Below are 8,085 nucleotides of genomic sequence, written 5' to 3'. Positions count from 1 at the left end.
TTTAAAATAATATTTCATAAAACACTTACATTACCAATAAACTATAATTTAAAAAATCAATTCTATAAAATATACTAAGACAAATATACAATAAAATTATTTATATTAAATAATTAAATAAACAAAAAATAAATATAATAAAATAAATAATGAAGATATCCTGATTTGCACAGAAAAATTTTCAGTGTAAATGAAACACTTTACTAATAAGTTATATCTTGAAACTCTTCCTAGATACACTTTCCAGTACATCTACTATGTTACGCCTTATCTCATCTAAATTGAAGCTACTTTAAAATAAAATAGAATAATCAATAATGAGAGCGACGGGCGATGTGTACATATCTCAGAGCCAATATCAGTTAAATTAAATAAATTAAATTACTATCAAATCCACCTTCATTAACAGTATTTCACTATCAAATCCGTTATAAACAAAAATCTATTGTAACCCACCTCCTCTTAACTATAAGCTGCACCTTGACCTGAAATATTTTATAATTATAAATCTTGAGAATTATAACTCTAAAAAGATTCTCTGATAACGGAGATATACAAACAAATAAATTAAGTAGAGTAAATCGTGTATTATCAATCATGGGGTAGGTTCCTCTGAATGGAATGAGATACCGCCAAATTCTTTGGGTTTAAAGACCTTAACTAATAGTACCCTGGTAAATATAATTAACATTTAAAATAATAGGGTATCTAATCCTAGTTTATTATTTAAATTTCACAGATTCATAAAAAGGGCCACAAATAAATTTTAACATTTCACCTTACAAATTTATATTTCAACCCTAATAATATAAACAACTGTTTTAACCAATAATATTCACTTGTATCAATCGTATAACCGCGGCTGCTGGCACGAATTATGCCGATACTAAATCAATTGCTAAATCCAAAATCACTTGATAATTAAATCAAATTACTGCAAAAAGAACATTTAGTCTAACAAAACTTACATATAATACAAAGAAAAAGTGAATAAACAAGCAAGAATAAAACTTTTAAAAATAAAAAATAAGAAAATTTTAAATCTATTAATTCAGGAAAAAATAAAAGATTCAAATATTTAAAGAAAAAAAAAGAAAAAAACCACAAAGATTAACAAAAAAAAAAAGAAACGCCCCTATGTATGACCACAACAACTTCTCTATTATATATAATTAAAGATTAATATGGAACATGTATAGCAATAAATGTATTATATTCTTTCTTATTTAATCTTTCTTTTCACTAATAAATAAAGAAAGATTAAATAATATAATAAATATATTTTATACAATTATGTAATTTAATATAATATGTTATTAATATGAATTCTTTTTTTATATTAAGTTAACTATGATATATATTAGTTAAATAATCTAATTATAGATATTAATTATATTATTATAATTAATATAATTATTTATATTAATTATAATATTTTATATTTAAATTAATAATTTTATTTAGTATATCCAATTATAATAATATTAAATATTAAATTACATATTATTATATATATTATATTATAATAACCTATTTTAAGCTAAAAACATAAGTAGCTATAATCCTAGGTAAATAATTGCATTAAAATAATCAATTGATAATGGTAAGATGAACTTATAATACTTTAATTTCAATTAAATGTAATATATTAATATTAGTTATTTATTATATATATATATAAAAAAAATAAAATGAGCAGGATAAATTAATCCTAATTAAACAAAATAATACATAAAAGAATTTCAAAAAAAAACTTTCGATTTATATATTAATTAAATGAAGTGCCTGATTAAAGGGTTACCTTGATAGGGTAAATAAAGTAAATAAAATTACCTTCATTAAAATTACATAAGATAGAATTAAACTACCTCCTTTAGTATCAAAAACTAACGTGCATCATACACCTTAATGTAAAAAGGTAAGCTAAACAAGCTAATGGGTTCATACCCCATTTATAGAGGTATCAATCCTCTCCTTTTTAATGACCAACAACTCTACAAAACTTCTCTTCCTATCAACATTAATGATAGGAACGATCCTGTCCATTTCATCAAATTCCTGATTTGGGGTTTGAATAGGACTTGAGATCAACTTACTTTCATTTATTCCGCTCCTAACAAGAAATAAAAATATAATAATAAATGAATCATCAATTAAATATTTTAATGTAAAAGCAATAGCATCGACAATATTATTATTTTCAATTTTGCTGATTCAAATAAAATATCCCATGGGATGGGAAACAGAATTTATCCCATCAATAATAATTAGATCTAGACTATTATTAAAGATTGGAGCTGCACCTTTCCATTTCTGATTTCCAGAAGTTATAGGAGCATCAAGATGAAATAATTGTTTAACATTAATAACATGACAAAAAATCGCCCCAATAATGGTCTTATCTTATTGTATTCAATTAAGAACTTTTATTTGAACAATTATTATCTTAAGAATTATTATTGGGGCAATAGGAGGTTTAAATCAAACATCCTTACGACAACTTTTAGCATATTCATCAATCAGACAACTAGGTTGAATAATTAGATCATTAACAGTCAGAGAAAACATCTGAGAACTATACTTCATTATTTACTCACTATTAAGATTAATTATAGTTTTATTATTTAAGCAAATAAATTTATTTTTCATAAATCAAATTTATTCAGCCAGAAATATAAAAACCGAAATTAAATTCATAATATTCTTATCTTTATTATCTTTAGGTGGACTACCACCATTCCTTGGATTCTTACCAAAATGAATTGTAATACAATCATTAATAGAAAACAATATAACAACTATTATAACTATTATAGTTGTATTAACTACAATTACACTCTACTACTATATACGTATTAGATTCTCAGCTCTAATTATATCATACACAGAAAATTCGTGATCTATAAAGATAAAGTCCCAAAAATCAAGAATCATTCTTCCTATAACAGTAATAATTTCAACAATAGGATTGATTTCAACATCAACCTTAATTTCATTATACTAAGGACTTAAGTTAATCAAACTAATAACCTTCAAAGTTATAATTAAAAGAATAATCATTTAGGCCTTAGTAAAATTTTACACCTCTAGAATTGCAGTCTAGAATCATAATTGAATATAAGACCTAAATATGATAAGAGATAAAACATCTCATAAGTAGATTTACAGTCTACCACCTAAAATTCAGCCATCTTACCGCAAAAATGATTATTCTCAACAAACCATAAGGACATTGGTACTTTATACTTCATATTTGGAGCATGAGCAGGAATAGTAGGAACATCAATAAGAATACTTATTCGTGCTGAACTTGGCCAACCCAGATCTCTAATTGGGGATGACCAGATTTATAATGTTATTATTACAGCTCACGCAATCGTAATAATTTTCTTTATAGTAATACCTATTATAATTGGTGGATTTGGTAATTGACTTGTTCCACTAATAATTGGTGCACCAGATATAGCATTTCCACGAATAAATAATATAAGTTTTTGATTACTACCACCTTCACTAACCCTTCTTCTTACATCTTCTATAGTAGATAATGGTGCTGGTACAGGATGAACAGTTTACCCTCCTCTAGCAGGAGCTATTGCACACGGGGGTGCATCTGTAGATCTAGCTATTTTTTCACTGCACTTAGCAGGTGTATCATCTATTCTTGGTGCAGTGAATTCCATTACAACAGCAATTAATATACGATCAGAAAGTATAACTTTAGATCAAACACCTTTATTTGTATGATCTGTAGCTATTACAGCATTACTTCTCCTTCTTTCACTTCCAGTTTTAGCAGGAGCTATTACTATATTATTAACAGATCGAAATTTAAATACATCATTCTTTGACCCTCTAGCTATTTTTTCACTGCACTTAGCAGGTGTATCATCTATTCTTGGTGCAGTGAATTTCATTACAACAGCAATTAATATACGATCAGAAAGTATAACTTTAGATCAAACACCTTTATTTGTATGATCTGTAGCTATTACAGCATTACTTCTCCTTCTTTCACTTCCAGTTTTAGCAGGAGCTATTACTATATTATTAACAGATCGAAATTTAAATACATCATTCTTTGACCCTGCAGGAGGGGGTGACCCAATTCTATATCAACATCTATTTTGATTCTTTGGACACCCAGAAGTTTATATTTTAATTCTACCGGGGTTCGGAATTATTTCACATATTGTATGTCAAGAAAGAGGAAAAATTGAATCATTTGGAACATTAGGTATAATTTATGCTATACTATCAATTGGACTAATAGGATTTATTGTATGAGCACATCATATATTTACAGTAGGAATGGATGTTGACACACGAGCATATTTTACATCAGCAACAATAATTATTGCTGTACCTACAGGAATTAAGGTATTTAGATGATTAGCTACATTATATGGAACTAAATTCAAGTTCAATCCACCATTATTATGAGCTCTAGGATTTATTTTCCTATTTACAATTGGTGGATTAACAGGATTAGTATTAGCAAATTCATCACTTGATATTGTATTACATGATACATATTATGTAGTAGCCCACTTTCATTATGTATTATCTATAGGAGCAGTATTTGCAATTATAGGAGGTGTCATTCAATGATATCCACTATTTACAGGATTAACTATAAATAATACATGATTAAAAATCCAATTTACAATTATATTCATTGGAGTAAATATAACATTCTTTCCTCAACACTTCCTAGGATTAGCAGGAATACCTCGACGATACTCTGACTACCCAGACGCATATACATCATGAAACGTAGTATCAAGAATTGGGTCTACAATTTTTATTGTAGGAATCATTATATTCATTGTAATTATATGAGAAAGAATGATTACAAACCGAGCAATTATATTTAGAGCTAACATAAGAAGATCAACAGAATGACTACAAAATAACCCTCCTGCAGAACATAGTTACTCAGAATTACCATTAATCTCTAGATTCTAATATGGCAGATTAGTGCAGTAGATTTAAGCTCTACAAATAAAGGTTTGACCTTTTATTAGAAAATATTTATTAATGGCAACATGATCAAATTTATCTCTTCAAGATGGAGCTTCACCATTAATGGAGCAATTATCATTCTTTCATGATCATACTATGGTCGTATTATTATTAATTACCGTAATTGTAGGTTATGCCCTAAGTTACATATTATTTATTGCCTATACTAACCGTAATATACTTCATGGACATTTAATTGAAACAATCTGAACAGCTTTACCAGCAATTACATTAATTTTTATTGCCCTTCCATCATTACGACTATTATATTTTCTTGATGATTCAGTAGATGCAATAATTACAATTAAAACCATTGGACGACAATGATATTGAAGATATGAATATTCAGACTTCATAGACGTAGAATTTGACACTTATATAACACCAGAACAAGACCTAGAAAATGATGGATTCCGACTACTAGATGTAGATAACCGAACAATCCTACCAATAAATACAGAAGTACGAGTATTAACAAGAGCATCAGATGTTCTACACTCATGAGCAGTTCCTGCATTAGGGGTTAAAATTGATGCAACGCCAGGTCGGTTAAATCAAGGAACATTCACAATAAATCGACCTGGATTATTCTTTGGACAATGCTCAGAAATCTGTGGAGCAAACCACAGATTTATACCAATTGTAATTGAAAGAACTTCAGTAAATTTATTTATTAAGTGATTATCTAAGATAATTTAAGGAGTTAGTTAAAATAAATAACATTAGAGTGTCAATCTAAAGTAACTAAAAAAAATTAGTACACCTTGAAATTCATCAGATGACTGAAAGTAAGTAATGGTCTCTTAAACCAAATAATAGTAAATTAACGACTACTTCTGATGGGGAAATTATATCCAAATCCCTCAAATATCCCCTCTTATATGATTCTCACTATTCATTATATTTTCAGCTACATTAATCTTGTTTAATCAAATAAACTTCTTCTCATTTAAACCTAACCTTATTAAAAGAGCAGAAAAAGGAACAATTGAAATAAAAAACTTAAATTGAAAATGATAACAAATCTATTCTCAACATTTGACTTATCAACTAACATCTTAAATTTATCATTAAATTGAACTTGAACATTTCTAGGACTATTATTAATCCCATCACTATTTTGACTTACACCATCACGAATTAACATTATCTGAAATAAACTAAATTTAACCTTACATAATGAATTTAAAACACTTCTTGGACCAAAATCATTTAATGGAACAACATTCATTTTCATCTCAATTTTTATTATAATATTATTTAACAATTTCATAGGATTATTCCCTTATATTTTTACTAGAACAAGACATTTAGCATTAACATTTGCAATTGCTCTACCTATATGGCTAAGATTTATATTATTTGGATGAATTAACCATACTAATCATATATTTACACACCTTGTACCACAAGGTACACCGCCTGCATTAATATCATTTATAGTACTAATTGAAACAATTAGTAATGTTATTCGACCAGGTACATTAGCAGTACGGTTGGCAGCAAATATAATTGCAGGACACTTATTATTAACCTTATTAGGAAACACAGGACCATCTATAGCAATAAACTTAATCTCATTACTAATTATTGGACAAATACTTCTATTAATTCTAGAATCAGCAGTAGCAATAATTCAAGCCTATGTTTTCTCAATTCAAAGAACTCTATATTCTAGAGAAGTATATTAAACCTATGTTAACAACTCACTCAAACCACCCATTCCACTTAGTAGACTATAGACCTTGACCATTAACAGGAGCAATTGGAGCAATAGTCCTAGTATCAGGACTAGCAAAATGATTCCACCTATTTAATATTAACTTATTCATAATTGGATTTGGAATTGCCCTACTAACTATAATTCAATGATGACGAGATGTAGTACGAGAAGGAACATATCAAGGATTACATACAGGATTTGTATCAATTGGATTACGATGAGGAATAATTTTATTTATTGCATCAGAGGTATTATTTTTCGTTTCTTTTTTTTGAGCATTCTTTAGAAGAAGATTAGCACCAACAATTGAACTAGGAATACTATGACCTCCAATAGGAATTCAACCCTTTAACCCTATACAAATTCCATTACTTAATACAGCTATTCTTTTAGCATCAGGAGTAACAGTAACATGAGCACATCATAGTTTAATGGAATCTAATCATACTCAAGCACTACAAGGATTATTCTTCACAGTGTTATTAGGACTATACTTTACAATACTTCAAGCATATGAATATTGAGAAGCACCTTTTACCATTGCAGATGCAGTTTATGGATCAACATTCTTTGTTGCAACAGGATTCCATGGTTTACACGTAATTATTGGAACAATCTTTTTATCAACATGTCTACTTCGACACTCAATAAATCAATTTTCACCAAGACATCACTTTGGATTTGAAGCAGCAGCATGATACTGACACTTCGTAGACGTAGTATGATTATTCTTATATATCTCTACTTATTGATGAGGCAGATAATTGTTTATCTAGTATAAATAGTACATTTGACTTCCAATCAGAAAGCTTGATATAAATCAAGAAAAACAATTCTAATTCTATCAACAAGAGTTTTCATTAGATTTATTATTCCAATAATTGTTATAATCCTGGCAACAACACTATCAAAAAAATTAATTAATGATCGAGAAAAAAGATCACCATTTGAATGTGGGTTTGATCCAAAAAGATCAGCACGAATACCATTCTCAATACGATTCTTCCTAATTGCAGTAATCTTTTTAATTTTTGATGTAGAAATTGCACTAATTCTACCAATTGTAATTATTTTTAAAACTTCAGACATTATAATCTGAACAGTATCAACAATATTTTTTATTCTAGTTCTATTAGGAGGACTATACCATGAATGAAACCAAGGAGCATTACAATGAGCAGAAAAAAAGGGTTGTAGTTAAATATAACATTTTGGTTGCATTCAAAAAGTATTGATATTATCAATCAACCTTAAATAGAATAAGAAGCGAAATATTGCAGTCAGTTTCGACCTGGAAGATTGGTATGTACTACCCTTATTCTTATTAATTGAAGCCA

The 8,085-nt window shown here is 27.9% G+C and overlaps 1 protein-coding gene across 1 annotated transcript in view; it reads right to left on the bottom strand.

The window, feature by feature from the left end:
* Positions 1-8,085, bottom strand: part of LOC126354504 (NADH-ubiquinone oxidoreductase chain 5-like) — a 44,479-nt gene that overhangs the window by 34,630 nt on the left and 1,764 nt on the right. The gene's annotated exons all lie outside the window — the stretch shown is intronic.

Source organism: Schistocerca gregaria, chromosome 3 (genome assembly GCF_023897955.1).
Source record: "Schistocerca gregaria isolate iqSchGreg1 chromosome 3, iqSchGreg1.2, whole genome shotgun sequence".
Lineage (NCBI taxonomy): Eukaryota > Metazoa > Arthropoda > Insecta > Orthoptera > Acrididae > Schistocerca > Schistocerca gregaria.
Note: the sequence above shows the minus strand (reverse complement) of the source record. Positions and strands in the feature narration are given on the sequence as shown.